The 17,916-nt window shown below is 43.2% G+C and overlaps 2 protein-coding genes and 1 pseudogene across 7 annotated transcripts in view; 2 read left to right on the top strand and 1 right to left on the bottom strand.

The window, feature by feature from the left end:
* The first annotated feature begins 740 nt into the window (after positions 1-740).
* Positions 741-17,916, top strand: part of rpl38 (ribosomal protein L38) — a 56,682-nt gene continuing 39,506 nt past the window's right edge. Inside the window, exon 1 of one of the 3 annotated variants that reach the window (XM_078571002.1) lies at positions 741-845. The gene's annotated coding sequence lies outside the window, so the exon portion shown is untranslated. The other 2 variants (XM_078571004.1, XM_078571003.1) reach the window with 2 other exon arrangements.
* The window catches only part of cdc42ep4b (CDC42 effector protein (Rho GTPase binding) 4b), a 29,534-nt gene continuing 12,369 nt past the window's right edge, over positions 752-17,916 (top strand). Inside the window, exon 1 of one of the 4 annotated variants that reach the window (XM_078570996.1) lies at positions 752-845. The gene's annotated coding sequence lies outside the window, so the exon portion shown is untranslated. Of the gene's footprint in view, positions 884-13,212; positions 13,316-13,454; positions 13,593-17,916 lie in introns of those variants that run through there. The other 3 variants (XM_078570998.1, XM_078571000.1, XM_078570997.1) reach the window with 3 other exon arrangements.
* On the bottom strand, positions 14,770-15,294 carry LOC144699774 (ubiquitin-ribosomal protein eS31 fusion protein pseudogene; annotated as a pseudogene).

Raw genomic sequence — 17,916 nt, 5'->3', positions numbered from 1 at the left:
CCTCTCCCCCTCTCCTCCTCCCAAGCCCACAACCATATTTTGCAGACAATGTCTGGGCTCATGTGACCACTGTATATTTGCTTGAGGTTCTGGGAGGTTGCTGTCCCCTATATTACTAGGTATGGGTTTATAGGGGGGAGGAAGGGACTCATTTGAGGGGATTAAAAGTTATCCTGCATGCAAAGGAGGTTGTCAGCTTGGCCTACTGACCTAATAAACTTAAAAGCAAAACACTGCGGATGCTGGAAATCTGAAACACAAATAGAAAATGCTGGAAAAACTCAGCAGCAGCATCTGTGGAGAGAAAAACAGAGTTAACGTTCGAGTCCGTATGACCCTTCTTCAGAGCACTTGCCTGATGAGATGGGCTCTGACACCCCGCGACCCTGAATTGGATGAAGCGGTTCTGGAAAAGTGAGTGAGTCTTGCAGTGAATAAAAGTCTGACTTTTTAAAAAAAAATTCCACCGATGCTGCCAGACCTGCTGAGTTTTTCCAGGTAATTCTGTTTTTGTTTTGGATTTCCAGCGTCCGCAGTAGTCTTTTGTTTTTATATCTATCCAACATATGCACCACTCTACCTGAATGCCTCTGCACTACTACATTTTTTGAATGATGCTGCTGGTGAGTCAGTGATCCTGAGGAAGCAGTTCATTGGCTCTTGGTTGGAATGACGCGATCAATGACGTTTCAGGCGGTGATTGGACAGCGTTGTGAACAGAACTCCCCACCCCCCATCCACCCGCCCCCCCCTCGGAGCGATTCCACACAATGAGTAAACGTAAAGGGAACAGTGAGAGAAAAAAAGAACAGGCGGGGGTGAAAAATTAAACCCCGGAGCCGGAGGTAGGAGGCGTTTGGAATTACTGGACAGTTACGTACAGGTGGAGGGATTCTCCTAATTTAATGAAAATCGTTATTACTGTCATTGGTGTAGGGGCGTTCACCGTTGCTGCGGGTTTATACCGTCCGGCGTTATCTAATCTGGTGGAGTGTCCCCGTCGCCGTTCTTTATATTTGCTCTGAGCGAGTTTTAACCTTGGACGTTCCCCCCCCCCCCCCCCCCCCCACGGAGGGGTCCTCCTCACTGCGTTGGTCTCGGGCTCGAGCCGGGCGTTCGAATTCCGTTGGGATCTGGAACGTTGTGCTCGCGAGCGGCGACTGTTAACGGCCGTTCCGCCTCCCGGGGCGCGCGCGCTCGAGCCGCCTGCTCACACCCAGAGCGAGAGGTCCTGCCTGAGGGAGGAAGGGTGGATGTGTGGGTGGCGGGGCTTCACACCCGCCCCCCAGCACGGTCGATGGCACCGCTCTGTTATTCCAGCCATATGGACACTGACTGTAAAGTGAACTGGGCTGAAACCTTTGTCGCATCCGCAAGAAACCTTTCTTGCCCCGATGGGCACCTTTCCAGCCATCGGGAATGGGAGTCCTTCCCTTTTGTTTCCTCCCCTCCCGTTCGGAGACCGGGCAGGACTAACTTAGCGAAATGGGACTTCAACGAAGCTAGACAATCTGTCCCAGTCAAATGTTCTCTCTATTTATTCTGTGCATTTTATACATAAGTGAAGTAAAGTGAATTATCTGCTTCAATCGGCACATGCAACTCTAACTCCCTTTTGTAACTGCATCATCACTATTACTAGTAAATGTTTAACCATATAAATATGTAGAACTACGCCCTACTGTTAGCCATGTGTTTTTACATGTGTGCTATTCTCTTCGAGCAGGAGTGTTTTGTTTCACAGACCCTATGGAATACACTACCTGTGTTGGTGGTTTTAAGGATGGCTCAGATAGGTGATTGAAGGAGTGGTATATGGAAATAGGGCAGACGCATGGGATTAGGATGACTGTTGAGGTGGAGGATATAAACACAAAGTGTGGATTGGTTCGCCTCGAAGGCCTGCAACCCCTTTGTAGTCTCCATGTAGCTCTGTATACGTTGCCATGTACTGTTAGGTTTGATTCTGTGGATAAGGCAAGCTCTTCAATACACACCCAAGTGTCCCTTCTTCGTCTATAGAGAACCTTGAGTTGTCATTAAGCTCTTTGACTTTAGGACATTGGGGAGGATCATTCAATCCTAATATGTATGCGTTTCCTATCACTGGTTAAGGCATTGCAATCAGGCTTTGGTGTTTTCACTTTAATTTCCCTGCCTTTGCCTGCCATGAATGCAGCTACCCATTCTGGCCTGACATTTGCCAACTCTGTAAAGATCAATTTAAACCTGGAGCAGCAGCAGAATTTTTTTAACCAGTGGGTTTTCCACCAAGAATTTAAATGGGCGTTCTGAAAACTATATAGGAACAGTTAGATTTTATGCCCTGTATTAAGTTTACATTTAAAGTAAAATGTTTTCTCCTTCGGGTTTATGTTTCTTTTGAGTGACATACAAATGGAATTTTTAGTATGCTATTAACCTGAAGTGCTACTTATATGGCACTGATTGCAAACTATTTCAAGTATATGGATCTGAGTATATTTTTTACAGTTGCTTTATTTAAAACTCCAATTCGTGCCAGTTGGCAGATGTGGACTGTAGATTTGTGAAAAGATCATTAAGATCCTCTTTCTTTTGCTCCTGTTTTCTCATAAGATATTTTAATAGCTGGAACAGACTTTTTTTATTTTGGCATCTATTGATTTTATTTTTATCACTTTCATAAGAAGGCATTTGCAAATTATACCACCTTCAGCCCCCGAAATCAGTGTTTTATGGCATATAAATTGTGTTGCACAAAAACTACTACCACCATTGTCCCTCCTTTAATGAGAAAGCCTTGGTGAAGGATCAAAGCTGATTGTATTACCTTTATCAAGGCTGAAAAGGATAGCGAAAATGAAAATTCAAAGTGGTGGTGTGGTTTTAAAAATATGCAGATTATGGGTAGTATGAGGAGAAAACGTTCTATAGTACTTATGTACTCAAGGAAAAATCATAAGAAGTTGGCGTGCAGTGATTTTTTGGCAGAAAGTGGACTATTTAGGTTGTATTTTGAGCTTAGATGAACATAAAGTTCTGTATAAGCTCTGTCATGAAATTCCTCCATGAAATATCTGCAGTTCTCAGCTTGCTTTTCATTTCAGTTGTTTTTATTCTGAATTATTCCACTCAAAAGTGCATTTTCAGCTTGTATTCCTTCTGAATTATATAAAACCTCCTTTTTCTTTGCACAATTTTACACAATACTATGAAATGGCCAACTTCCTGATCATTGAAAGAATGATGAATGAAGCAGGTAAGCAAACCAAGGAGCACTTAAAGTTTTTGCTCCAAACGTTTTGCTTTGAGCCTAGAAAGTTTCATAAACAGGAACACGCTTTTTTAAAAATCAGGCAATTAAGTCGCTATTTTCTCCTCTTTCCCCTTCCATTGTTTAGCCATGGAAGAAAATAAATGAATTTGAGGAATTCCATGGCAGATTCTTGAAACTCTGCAGTAAAGCAAGCCCCAGATCCCAGCATTAGGCAGACCATGTTTTCCCATGACCAAGTAAGCACTAAGTGAAAAAATAAAAATACCTGGAAAAACTCAGCAGGTCTGGCAGCATCTGCGGAGAGGAACATAGTTAACGTTTCGAGTCCATGTGACTCTTCAACAGAACTAAGTAAAAATAGAAAAGACGTGAAATATAAGCTGGTTTAAGGGGGGATGGCGGGGGTGGGGGGCAGCTGCGGGTGCTGGGGTAGAGCTGGATAGAGGGCCAGTGATCGGTGGAGATAGCCAAAAGATATCATAGACAAAATGACAAAGAGGTGTTGAAGGTGGTGGTATTATCCAAGGGATGTGCTACTTAAGGGTAGAAAGCAGGACAAGCAAGGTACAGATAGCCCGAGTGGGTGAAGGGAAGGGATCAAAATAGGCTAAAAGGTAGAGATAAAACAATGGATGGAAATACATTTAAAAATAACGGAAATAGGTGGGGAAAGAAAAATCTATATAAATTATAGAGAAAAAAAGGGGGGGATCGGAAAGGGGGCGGGGATGGAGGAGAGAGTTCATGATCTAAAATTGTTGAACTCAATATTCAGTCCGGAAGGCTGTAAAGTGCCTAGTCGGAAGATGAGGTGCCGTTCCTCCAGTTTGCGTTGAGCTTCACTGGAACAACGCAGCAAGCCAAGGACAGACATGTGGGCATGAGAGCAGGGTGGAGTGTTGAAATGGCAAGCGACAGGGAGGTCTGGGTCATACTTGCGGACAGACCAAAGGTGTTCTGCAAAGCGGTCACCCAGTCTGCGTTTGGTCTCTCCAATGTAGAGGAAACCGCGTTAGGAGCAACGAATGCAGTAGACTAAATTGAGGGAAGTGCAAGTGAAATGCTGCTTCTCTTGAAAGGAGTGTTTGGGCCCTTGGATGGTGAGGAGCGGGGAAGTAAAGGGGCACGTGTTGCACCTTCTGCGGTTGCATGGGAAGGTGCCATGGGAGGGGGTTGAGGTGTAGGGGATGATGGAGGAGTGGACCGGGGTGTCCCGGAGGGAACAATCCCTGCGGAATGCCGCCAGGTGAAGGGAAGATGTGTTTGGTAGTGGCATCATGCTGCAGTTGGCGGAAATGGCGGAGGGTGATCCTTTGAATGCGGAGGCTGGTGGGGTGATAAATGAGAACAAGGGGGACCCTATCATGGTTCTGGGAGGGAGAGGTAGGTGTGAGAGCGGATGCACGGGAGATAGGCCAGACACGGTTGAGGGCCCTGTCAACCACCGTGGGTGGAAAACCTCGGTTAAGGAAGAAGGAAGACATGTCAGAGGAACTGTTTTTGAAAGTGGCATCATCAGAACAGATGCGACGGAGGCAAAGGAACTGAGAGAATGGGATGGAGTCCTTACAGGAAGCTGGGTGTGAGGAGCTGTAGTCGAGGTAGTTGTGGAAGTCGGTAGGCTTGTAATGAATATTGGTGGACAGTCTGTCACCAGAGATTGAGACAGAGAGGTCAAGGAAGGGAAGTGTCAGAGATGGACCACGTGAAAACGATGGCGGGGTGGAAATTGGAAGCAAGATTAATAAATTTTTCCAGGTCCAGACGAGAGCATGAAGCAGCACCGAAGCAATCATCGATGTGCCGGAGAAAGAGTTGTGGGAGGGGCCGGAGTAGGACTGGAACAAGGAATGTTCCACATACCCCATAAAGAGACAGGCATAACTGGGGCCCATGCGGGTACCTATAGCCACACCTTTTATTTGGAGGAAATGAGAGGAGTTTAAGGAGAAATTGTTCAGTGTGAGAACAAGTTCAGCCAGACAGAGGCGCGTAGTGGTGGACACTACTAAGCACTAAGTGATTCTTCTCAAGTGACTTCAATCTTCACCTAAATTTCCTATATTTTGTCACTTCTCCCCCTCCCCTGCCCATTAACCTTTTTGAGCATAAACTCCCTACTCTTGAATAAGTCCATCCTGTTGATGTTGTCTTCTGAGGTCTTGATTTGCTAACTTTCTCATCTCTCTCAACATTTAACTTTCCTTGCGTTCCTGCAATCACCCTCTGTCCAGGGCTGGGAGGAAGGAATCTTCCTTCAGCTGCACCTGACTTACGCTCCAGTCATCACAATATTGCTGGCTCAGCTGATCTGCTGATAATTTCCACCATTTCTACCACATTCAAGTGTAATTCCTACTTCCCCAACTTCCACCCGCACATCCTCAAATCTTAGGTTCAGGGGTTTTAGCACACGTAGGTTTTGATTCCTATTACTTGATCACTTTGACCTCGCAGTTTATTTCTCACCCAAATCCGTTTCAGTTAGATTTCCATCTTGTCCAGAGAATTGAGATGATTCTGGGTAGTGTTGCCAACAGCATCCTTTTGAGACTATGATCGTATTATTCCTTGTCCATAGTCTTTGTGGCCTTTGATATGGCTAATCATTCAGCCCTCTTCCACTGCCCCTCCATTCTTAACTGACTATTCCACTCACACCTGGCTAGCCTTGCACATTCTACCGCCCATAATCTTGATATCATTAAAAAAAACTCTGCCTGTGTCCTTACTTGCACCAAACTCCATTTACCTATTGCCTTATGATCGCTGACTGATACTGGCTTCGAGTCAGTGAACACCTTGATTTTAAAATTTTCATTCTTCTTTTCATGAATGGTTTCAATTCTAGTTCACAATCCAGTAACTCCTATTCGGCAGGTTCTGAACAAGTTCACTACTTTAATTCATTGTTAAGCACTTTTTAGATGTGATGAACTTCAAGGATAAGTGGTAAATATCAAAAACAATCTCATTCAAACAAGAATTGAACAACTTGCTAAGACTTGCTGTCTAGGCTTATGCATTAAAAAAGACGATTTAGGGAATGTACCAGAGGGTTGTGGAACTATATCTCATTAGGACATAAATTTGCAAAATATGAGAATACAACTAGGGGGCTTACAAAATAAGTTGGATTAACATGCAAGTGAGCTGAACAGTAGTAGGTGAAACTTAATACAGGTATCCCCAGGTTTGGACTGACAAATGGTCAATTTGTGCCGCACAAATGCCAGGCAATGACAATCTCCAACAAGAGAGAATCTAAACATCGCCCTTTGACATTCAATAGCATTACCATCGCTGAATCTCCCACTATCAACATCCTGGGGGCTACCATTGACCAGAAACCAAACTGGACTAGCCATATAAATACAGTGGCTAGAAGAGCAGGTCAGAGGCTATGGATTCTGCGGCAAGTAACTCACCTCTTGACTACCAAGCCTGTCTACCATCTACCAAGGCACAAGTCAGGAGTGTGATGGAATACTATCCACTTGCCTAGATGAGTGCAGCTCCAACTACACTCAAGAAACTTGGCACCATCCAGGACAAAGCAGCCTGTTTGATAGGCATTGCATCCACAAACATTCACTGCCTCCACCACTGACGCACAGTGGCAGCAGTGTGTACCATCTACAAGATGCACTGCAGGAACTCGCCAAGCTTCCTTAGACAGCACCTTCCAAACCCATGACCACTACCACCTAGAAGGACAAGAGCAATAGACACATGATGACACCAGCAACTGGAAGTTCCCCTCCAAGCCACTCACCATCCTCACTTGGAAATATATTGCTGGGTCAAAATCCTGGAACTGCCTCCCTAACAGCACTGAGACGTTCTAACACCACTGGGACTGCAGCAGTTCAAGAAGCAGCTCACCACCACCTTCTCATGGGCAGTTAGAGATGGGCAATAAATGCTGGCCTAGCCAATGACACCCACGTCTCATGAAAGAATTTTTTTGAAAAAGTGTGTTCTAACAGTGCTTTTTCAATTTGGCATGGTTTGTAAATAACGGAACTTAGCCGAATAGTATTGTCTCCACTTGTATTTTAGCATGGTTATCATGCATTACCAAGAACCATGTTGTGACAGATTACAAATACTATGGGCAGCTCTGCTTCCTGAGAAATAAGGCAAAGATTCAAGCCCTAGATTTAGAAGCCCTAAGATTTGTCCTGAGCATTCAATGATGGGTCATGAAGAAAGAGCAGTCAAATTTGGTCCTTTTAGCCTTGAAGTGAGGTAGAGAGACCTTGTAGAGTTCGATAAATATAGCAAACCAGGCGTGTGCAATCTTTTTTCTTTTATGTCAGGGTAAGCGCAATCTATGAAGGCTCAAACACCATTCTTTAAATCAGTGCTTCTGTAAGTTTGTCAATTACCTCAATTGCCCTAGTCAATCCTAAATCAGAAAATGCTTAAGAGTACTTTGCAGGGTTCAAATACATGGAGGCGGAGGGTGAATTTTCCTTGGAAACCCCTCAAATAGCCCTGAAAAATCAATGATGGGAGTGAAAAATGCAAAAAAAAGTCGCCCCTATGTATTTTGATTGGAGGAACCGTGAGCACGTGCGAGAGAATCTATAAGGAGCTGCTCCTCTCGGCACAGATTGATTCTCCGATGTTGCTGTTCCAGCTTCTTAGCCAGGCGGGGGTTCTGGCCTTGACACACTCAGCATAGTGACCCTAGCGCAGTAGCCAGTGGATGCGGCCGACCGGGAACTGGAGACCAGCTTTGGAGGAGTGTCTTGGCTTTGGTCTGACCAGGTATCAGCTGCTGAATCCGCTGCCTGTCAAGGTGGAGCTGCCGCAGGCTCAACGCTGTGTCCTGTACTTGTTCCTCTGACGGCAGAGCCTCACTAGGTCCAGGATCCGGTACCTGGGGGATCCGTCTATAACTGCCTCCGGGCTCGGCTTCAACTTGGGCGGGTTTGCACCTTGGGAGTGGCCGGCACTGGCGAGCAGCAGCTCGACTGTGTGTGTCTCCATCACACCCTAGTGGGGGGTGGAGAGAGGTGGTAGAGCATTATCTTGTGGTTCTGTTTTATTAAATTCTTTTCAGTAACTTGGTTTTTTGAACTGATTTCTAACAAAGTGACATAAACCAGAATTGAGTTGCAAGGATGTTATTTATCCTGCACAGAGGAAACATTCATCTAAGTTGTCAGTGAAACTCAATTAGCTTACAGTTGAAATTCTTGATTAGGATCATTGATCCTCACTTCTTATGTTGAACTTTTTTCTGTAGATGTACATCCATACTCTTTCTCTATAGCCTACAATCTGTTTCAGTGGAATTTGGTGAACCTGACCTTATTTTGTTATTGTTAATTGGGAATTGTATTTAGAATCCAAATTTGAGAGAAAATACTAAGGAAGAATGGTATCCTGAATTCACGTAAATGAAAAGGAGCCCGTGAAAACCAAAAACTCAACCCGAAACTCAAAGCCTTCAAGAAAATCTCAAGAAGAGCCCTTCAAAAAAAATCTCACCCTTGGGCCTTTTCCATCCTATTGGGACCACAACATTTAGTGGACAAATCAATGCAAATAGGGTTGAATTGCCTTGACTTAAGAGTGCCACAAATAAGTTGTCAGTGTTTTGAGGAATGGATTTTCAGGGCCCTAAGGCCTTATTGACCCTATGGCCGCAGGTTGAACATCCCGATACAGTTGGAAAACTATTTCAAGTTAAACTGCGACAGGCAAGAGGCCAAAAGTTTAAACTAGTAACTTTATTGTTTTGTTCATAAAATAATGAACACACTAAATCGATATCCATATAGGTTAGTGAAGGCAAAAACCTTAGAGATTAGTGAAGGCAAAACCATCACTTTTAAACCACTCTTTGGCAAGGTTGGCATATATAGCTCATCCTCAGTTGCTTAAAATGCAACAGTCATATTGAAGGTACTACCACAATGCAGTTAAATAGGTTCTTCAGGATTTTCCTGTGAGCTTCTAAGCGCTGCTGTCAGGCTCAAATGGAATCAGAAGTCTGCACTGAGAGAAACAGTCAGTCAATGCAGTTTCTGCCAGAGAAGCCAATTATTGGCCAGAGGGTGGACTCGCCATCCAATTAAGTATGGCAGGTTGGCTCTCCAAGCCAGAGGGCCAATCAGGGTTTTTCCAACTTGAAAGCAGCAACAGGATGCCTTGGCAGGTAAGCGAGAGTGAGGCACTTCAAAATGGAGGCACCCCCTCAACTTTTTCAAAGTTTAAATTAAAAATGACAGTTGCACCACTGTAAGTAGGGAGATCCCCACCCACAAAGCAGCCCAGGGAGGGCCTCTAAATTTGTCTGGAGCGTTGCCCACTCTGCCACAGGGAGGCCACCTCCAGACTGTTAAACTGGCCCAATGGAGTAAACTCCAGTTGGGCTCCTTCAGTTGGCCTTATGGTTACTAATTAGCTTAATCAGCTCCTCACCACAGTAGCCCTGCCACCATCCCCCATCCTGCCTCTGGGGAAAATGGCCAAGGGCAGCATGGAGCTGGGGAACTGGCAAGCAGTGCTGTTATTAGCCCTTTGACTTGACAATCATGCAAAAAGAGTGATGGACTAGGGGAACTTGGAAGTGATGTTCCCGAAGGCCCTTTGGTGACCTCCATTACCCATGAGGATAGTATGGAAGGTTCTGCCAAAAAATTTTTGACAATTTGCTGCATGTATCCTGCTGGTAGTACAAGCTGCAGCCCTGATATGCCAGTATCTAGTAACCATGACATTTGCATGACTGTTCCAGTTCAGTTTCTAGCCACTGGTGTCCCCTAGGATGTTGATGGTGTAAGATGTGTGATGGTAATGCCATCGAATGTCAAAGAATTTGGTTAGGCTCTCTCTTCTTGGCAATGGCCGTGGTACTTGTGTGGCAGAAATGTTACTTGCTATTAGACCAAGTCTGGGTGTTATCCAGGTCTTGCTTCATGCAGGCATGGACTATTTCATTATCGTAAGGAATAAGAATTTTATGCAGTCATCATTGTGCACATCATTTATGACCTTATGATACGAGTGAAGGTCATTACACAGAGTTACATAGAATATAAGGCACAGAATGAAGCCATTTGGCCCAAGTGGTCCATGCTGGCATTTATGCTCCACACTAGTCTCCTATATTTCTTCATCTAAATCTACCATCGTAACCCTCTATTCCTTTCTCCCTTGTGCTTGTCTAACTCCCCTTGAATACATCTATACAATTTGCTTCAACCACTCCCTGTGGTAGCAGGCTCCACATTCTCACCACACTTGGGTAAAATTTTTTTTTCTGAATTCCATGTTGGATTTCTTGGTGACTATCAAACTTTGATGGCTTCTAGTTATGCTTTTCCCCACAAGAGGAAACGTGTTTTCTCTATCCATTCTATCAACCTTTCACAAATGCAAAGATCTCTATTAGAAGATAAGAAATAGGAGCAGGAGTAGGCCATCATCCCTTCGAGCCTGAGCCGCTATTCAATGAGAATAGCTGATCATCTCCTTCAACACCATTTTCCTGAACAATCCCCATATCCCTCGATGTCCTTAAGATGTAGAAATAGGGGAACTTGCAGGAAGTGGTGTTCCCGTGTGTCCAACTGCCCCTGTCTTTCCAGGTGGCAGAGGTCACTTGTTTGGAAGTTGCTTTTGAAGAAGCATTGGCAAGTTGCTATCGTGCATCTTGTAAATGGTGTACACAGCTGCCACTGTGCATCAGTGGTGGAGGGTGTGAATGTTTAAGGTGGCGGACGGGGTACTGATCAAGCGGGCTGCTTTGCCCTGGATGGTGCCGAGCTTCTTGAGTGTTGTTGGAGCTGCACTCATCTAGGCAAGTAGAGAGTATTCCATCACACTCTGACTTGTGCCTTATAGATAGTGGACAGGCTTTGGGGAGTCAGGAGTTGAGTTACTTGCCACAGAATCCCCAGCCTCTGACCTATTCTTGTAGCCACAGTATTTATATGACTGGTCCAGTTCAGTTTCTGGTCAGTGGTAAACCCCAGGATGTTGATGGTAGGAGATTCAGTGATGGTAATGTAGAAATTACATTAGTTATCTGCCAGTCTTCTGGAATTGCACCTTTTTTAAAGAATTATTAAAATGTGTGCTAATGCTTCTGTCTCTTGCCTATATTCTCTTAAAATGCGTGGATGCAATCCATCCAGACCAGTGGCTTTATCCTGAGCTTTAGATTATTCAAAACATTCCCTTTTTATTTAAAATGCACTTCTTACTCGTGATTTAATGTCATATCTACCCATTCTGTCTCCCATAAGTACCAGAGCAAAATAGTTTCTGCCATGTCTGTCATTTCCTATGGTCCCGTCCTGTCTATTCCTTGTTCTATTTGCATTGCAGCCTTTTTTTATTGGTGTCTGTAAAATACTTTACTACTTTGTTTTATGTTCCTTGATAATTTAGTTTTGTAAATTCTCTTTACCTTCCTAGTTGTTTTTGATCTCTCCTAGTCTCTTCGTATTCTCTTACCTGTGATATTTTACCTGCACTCTGAACATCATTCTAAATATTTCCCATTGTTGCTAGCCAAAATTATTGCCAATCTTATTTTCACAAGTTCTATTTTCAACACTCAATCGGCTTTTCTCTAATCTGATACTTAATGTCCTTCTTTCTCACCATCATGAAGCATGTATTATAGTTACTATTTCCACAAGTATAATAGAAAGGGACTGGATCTGAGATTGTTCTAATTATCATGATCCATTCCCCCATTTTGGGATTCCATTCCTCCCTTCCAGCTATATTTACAAATTGAGATTACACTTCACTGTGGAATTAATGAATGTGATTGTATAATACCATGATCTTTATATGGACTCACATTTGAAATCCTACAATGAAACCATTTTGAAATTGTCTATTGCATAAGTGGGAGATTTTGACTTGAGCATTAGCAGATTGATTTGGCATGTGTAACAGGGAAATTCCAGATACTGACACCTGCCTTTAGGAAGGTAGAGGAACAATCATTCCAATGGTTATAACCTGAGAATGTATCACAATATTGGGTAAATTGCATTCAAGTGATCATTGGTCCTTGTTATGAGGGAAGTGATCAGACTAATTTCATGTCTGAATGGAGGCGTTACTTTTAAATATACAGTCCACCTAATGAAATGTGCTACAGAAAAGATTACCAAAATGAATGACCTAATACAAGAACAATTGCCCTCGCCCCTACCCTACCCTGTGACCCCCCCATGTCCCCACCCCCCACCCCCCAGCGCACAATGTAAGAACTCAATTTTCCTTATCCCCTTTACCTACCTCTTCTATCCAATTAATATCAGGGTAGCTGAAATTCCCTTTTCACTCAATTCCCTAATTTGTCTGCATATTTCTTCCTCCACCTCCCTTCCACTATTAGGTGTAGACTACACCTATTAACAATGAAATAACTGAACATTGTCGGGCCTAGGACGCTGCCGCGAACTCCTGCAGTGATGTCCTAGGGCTGAAATGATTGGTTTCTTCCTATTGTGCCTAGTATGACTTAAATTATTAAGGGAGTTCTGGCCTTGATTCCCACTTACTTCGGTTTCCCCTGACACTCCGTGCCTGCACTCTGAAATACTGCGTTGATGTTAAGCAGTTATTTGTGCTGCGATTGAGATGTGGTGGAAAGCAAGGAGACGATTTAACGTTCTTTGGGAATGGATAGACCTTGCTATCCTCAAGGTGGCTGTGGAGAAGTTTAGTGGTTTAGTTAACTCAAGATCCTAAATATTCAACCTGAGATTGACCCAATCTGTGTGGTTCACATCTGCAATGCTAATTGTACATCTGGAAACCTATTGTATCATTCTCTGTATATGTAATAAATAAAACTACCTTTTGACATCTACATTCTAACACATAGCATTCTGTTGAGTAAGCTCCCATTGTACGTTTTACTCTGTAACTACGTGAATGAAGACTCCTGGTGTGTAGTTTTCCACGTGGATCTGTGAATGTGAGAGTTAAAGGGGAGGAGATGGTGTACTGGCTCAAACTGCGTCACCTATCCCAGTTGGAGTTGTGTACTCTTTCAACGACACAGTCAAAGTCTACGACAAAGTCCGCGGAGAAACCTTGAGAATCGCTCCTTCAGATGCGACAACTTAACGCGGTTTAAGGAGTCAGGATCCCAGCTTCACAAGAATCTGGAATCAACTTTTCTGCCTTAAAAAAATCGATTAAAAGGAACGGATCGGTTTAGTGTCTTCGAAACTCCAAGATCCGAACCGCGATCGAAAGGGATATTATTGCAGTACTTGCCATTTTTAAATGCTGGGATTACAGATTTTGAGGGTTATCGGTTATTTGAGGGCTTATCAATCGGGTGAGCTTGATTGCTTTAGAATTTTATTTCGGTTTCTGTGCAATACTTTGATAGATTAGTCCGGGCATTGCGACTTTCTGAGCATGATGTCACTGTTTGCTCATGTTGGTTGAGTGCTGGAGTTTGTGGTTTACCGCCCCCTGTCCTGATATAGAGGTGATTGTAAGAGCCAATTCTCCGCAGTGCTCAGCTGCATTTCATCCCTTTTGTATTTCCAAGGCCTTTTTTTAAACCGCCAGCTGATGGTCCACCCCCAAAATCAACTAAGAGTTGGGAACGGTGGTGTATAAGTTATTTTGCGGTATTTTGGCGTGGCCGTGGGCACCCGGAGAGGCGACTGCTGCAGTTTGGCAATCGGAGCCAAAATTACAAAAGGGCAGATGAACGAATCCGAGTAAACAGTCGGAATTATAAGAGGGATGGTTGAACTGAACCATACTTGCCTCCTGTCTTCATGACTAAACAACTGCGCTCCGAAGGAGAAATTCCTGGAATGTGTGAGATGGAACACATGTGTGGTTTCTGGAGCAGAACGTTGAGGAGCCAACTAGGGATTGGGCTTTTTTGGATTTGGTGTTGTGGGAAATTAATAAAGGGCAAATTAATAACCTTGCTGTGAAGGAGCCTTTGGGGAAAGTGACCATAATATAAGTTTGCATTAAGTTTGAATGTGATATAGTTCATTCTGAAACTAGGGTCTTAAATCTAAAGAAAATAAACTATGTAGGTATGAGGGGCAAGTTGGCTATGGTGGATTGGGAAAATACACAAAGATTTGACGGCACACAGGCAGTGGCTTTATTTATTTATTTTTTAAATTGAAGTATTTAAAGAAACATTACATGGCTCACAACAGATATGCATTTCTCAAAGGCACAAACACCCAAAGGGGATAGGTAAATCAACTGTGGTTAAACAAAGAAGTTAAATTGCATTAGATCAAAGGAAGTGGCTTATAAGGATACCAGAAAAAGGTGGTAAACCTGAGGATTGGGAGCAGTAACCCAGCAAAGGAGAAACTGATTAAGAAAGGGAAAAGAGAATATGAATGCAGACTAGCAAAGAACATAAAGACTGTAAAGGTAAAAGTGTGTGGAAAGGAAACGATTATCTGGGACAAATGTGGGCCCATTACAGACAGGAACAGGAGAATTTTTTTTTTCATTTTTCATCATCGTTTATTATAAACTGTTTAATTATGCATCTTCAGCCTTGTTGAAGCAGTATGTCAGACAGCACTTCCCACAGTATTGCCTGTTGAAATGACTGGCCATGAACACACCAGCACCACACTCCTCAGAAGGGCATTCACGCCACAGACGATAGATTTTCCCATATTCATCAACCTTGTAATATTTAAGGACAGCAAGCTTGACCTTCTTCCTCTTATGCTGGTTTTTCTTTGGTGTGGTGTAAGACTTCTTCCTCTTCTTGGCACCGCCACGAAGTCTCAATATAAGGTGCAAAGTTGATTCCTTTTGGATGTTGTAATCAGAGAGTGTACGGCCATCCTCTAACTGTTTTCCAGCGAAGATCAGTCGCTGCTGATCAGGGGGAATACCTTCCTTGTCCTGAATCTTAGCCTTTACATTTTCAATAGTATCTGAGGGTTCAACCTCGAGGGTTATCGTTTTCCCCGTGAGGGTTTTCACAAAGATCTGCATTTTCAAATTCAACCCACCAACTCCTTCCTCCAGAATTTATAGTGAACAGGGAAATGAAGGAACCAAACAGTTACTTTGTATCTTCTGTAAAGGCAGATGCAGAAAATCTTCCGGAAATACTAGGCAACCAAGGGACTTGTGAAACTGAGGAACTAAAATAAATTAATATTAGTAAAGAGGTAGCACTTGAAAAAATAACTGGATTGAAGGTTGATAAATCCCCTGGACCAGATGAGCTTCATCCCAGAGTGTTGAAGGAGGTGGCTAGAGAGGTAGTGGATGGTTATCTTTCAAAATTCTATAGATTCTGGAAAGGTTTGTGCAGAATGGAAAGTAGCAAATGTAACCCCACTATTTAAGAAGGGAGGAAGAGTGAGAATGGAGAACTACAAACCTGTTAGTTTGACGTCAGTAGTAGGGAAAATTTTAGAATCTATTACAAAGGATGTGATAACTGGATATTTAGAAAAGAATGGTAAAATTGTGCAGAGTCAACATGGATTTGTGAAAGGGAAATCATGTTTGGCAAACTAGTTGGAGTTTTTTTTAGGCTATTACTTGTAGCATAGATAAAGGAGAGCCAGTGGATGTGGTGTATTTGGATTTTCAGAAGGCATTTCATGAGGTCCCACACAGGAGTTTAGTAAATAAAATAGAGCGCATTGGACTGGGGGAGATATACTAGTATGAATTGGGAATTGATTCACAGACAGAAAGCAGAGTAGGAATAAACGGGTCATTCTCAGGATGGCAGGCTGTTACTAGTGTGCTACTGCAAGGATAGTGCTAGGCCCACAGCTGTTCACAATCTATGTAAATGATCTGGATGTGGGGATCGAATGTAATATTTCTAAATTTGCTGACATCAAATTGGGAAAGCAAGTTGTGAGGAGGTGCAAGGAGGCTTCAAGACGATTTGGACAGACTAAGTGAATTGGCTAGAACATGGCAGATAGAATTTAATGTGAATAAGTGCGAAGTTATCCACTTTGGTAGGAATAACAGAGAATATTTCCTAATTGGTGGGAGGTTGGGCAGTGTGGGTGTCCTTGTTAATGAGTCACTAAAAGCTGGCATACAGGTGCAGCAAGCAATTAGGAATGCAAATGGTATGTTGGCCTTCATCACAAGGGACTTGAGTAGAGGCATAAAGATATCTTTCTGCAGTTGTATAGAGCCTTGGTGAGACTGCACTGGAGTACTGTGTACAGCTTTGGTCCCGTTAGCTAAGGAGGGATATAATGCCATAGAGGGAGTGCAACAGAGGTTCACTTAATCCCTGGGATGGTGGGGTTGTGTTATGAAAAGAGATTTGGGAGACTGGGCCTGTATTCCCTAGAGTTTTGAATAATGAGGGGTGACCTCATTGAAATTTACACAATTCTTACAGGGTGTGACAGGATAGATAAAGATAACATGTTTTCCCTAGCTGGTGAGTCTAAAAGCAGGGGACATAATCTCAGGATAAGGGGTAGGCCATTTAAGACTGAGATGAGGAGGAATTTCTTCACTGAGGTTGGTGAACCTTTGGAATTTTCTGCCCCATTGAGCATTCAAAACAGAAATGTAGGTATGACCAACTTAGCTAGAGGCAATATTCATATCTGTCTAGTTATGAGAACAGTTTTTGTTTCTATGCTCCAATTCTTACTCCAATTAGCCCAAATAAAGCATACATTCCATACCTCAAATAAGCCATTTGTTCCAGAGCACATGGTTGTGGACGAGAATGGGATGTGAAATAGACTGTTGTTGGTGCCTTTTTTTTATTCATTCCTGGAATGTGGGCTTCGCTGGCTGGGCCAGCATTTATTGCCTATCCCCAGTTGCCCTTGAGAAGGTGGTGGTGAGCTGCCTTCTTGAACCGCTGCACAAGTAACTGATGCTAATGCATTTCTGGGTCACCTATCACCCTGTAGTTAACTTGCAACTATCCATTGCTATACTAAGATGCTTTCATTTATCAGTAACAAAATACAAGTGTTGCTATGTTCTATCACATGAAAATCCTCCTACCCATACATTGCTGCTTTGCCACTTTGGCTGTACCATTGTGGAAGGCACCATCCAGACATAGAACAAAGAGAACTGGTACTTGCCTGTAGCAGTTCAGAGTGCCATTGATGAAGGATGAGAATCTCATCAACCACAGTTGTTGCAGGGCATGTGTGATCCGGGAAAAGGAGTGTTAATAACTGGTAAATTAATCAAAAAAATAAGGAAATTGACTTTGTGAAGCCTTTCACATCCTCGGGATGTTCCAGTGCTTCACAGCCAATTAATTTCTTGTAAATTGTAGTCACGCTTGTATTGATAAATGTAGCAGCCAACTTAGACATTAACAGAGTGACAGATAACCAGATAATAGTTGCAGTGATGTTAGTTGAAGGATAAATACTGGCCAATCCTTTGATAGAACTTAGGATAAACAGCCCATCTCTTTGACTACAGTGGGATTTTTTGCATCCACCTGAACAAGCAGGCAGAGCTTTGGTTTAATACCTCATCTGAAAGGTGGCATCTCTGGGAGAGGACAAGTGAAATGCAAGAGAGTATATTCTGTCTTGCATACAATGAAGCACCTTAGATCTTTGAGAGTAAACAAACTGTGTAACATTGAGCTCAGATTGTCCACTATTCCTGTGAAACATTGTGAGGGA

Source organism: Cetorhinus maximus, chromosome 24, assembly GCF_964194155.1.
Source record: "Cetorhinus maximus chromosome 24, sCetMax3.hap1.1, whole genome shotgun sequence".
Taxonomy (NCBI): Eukaryota; Metazoa; Chordata; class Chondrichthyes; order Lamniformes; family Cetorhinidae; genus Cetorhinus; species Cetorhinus maximus.
Note: the sequence above shows the minus strand (reverse complement) of the source record. Positions and strands in the feature narration are given on the sequence as shown.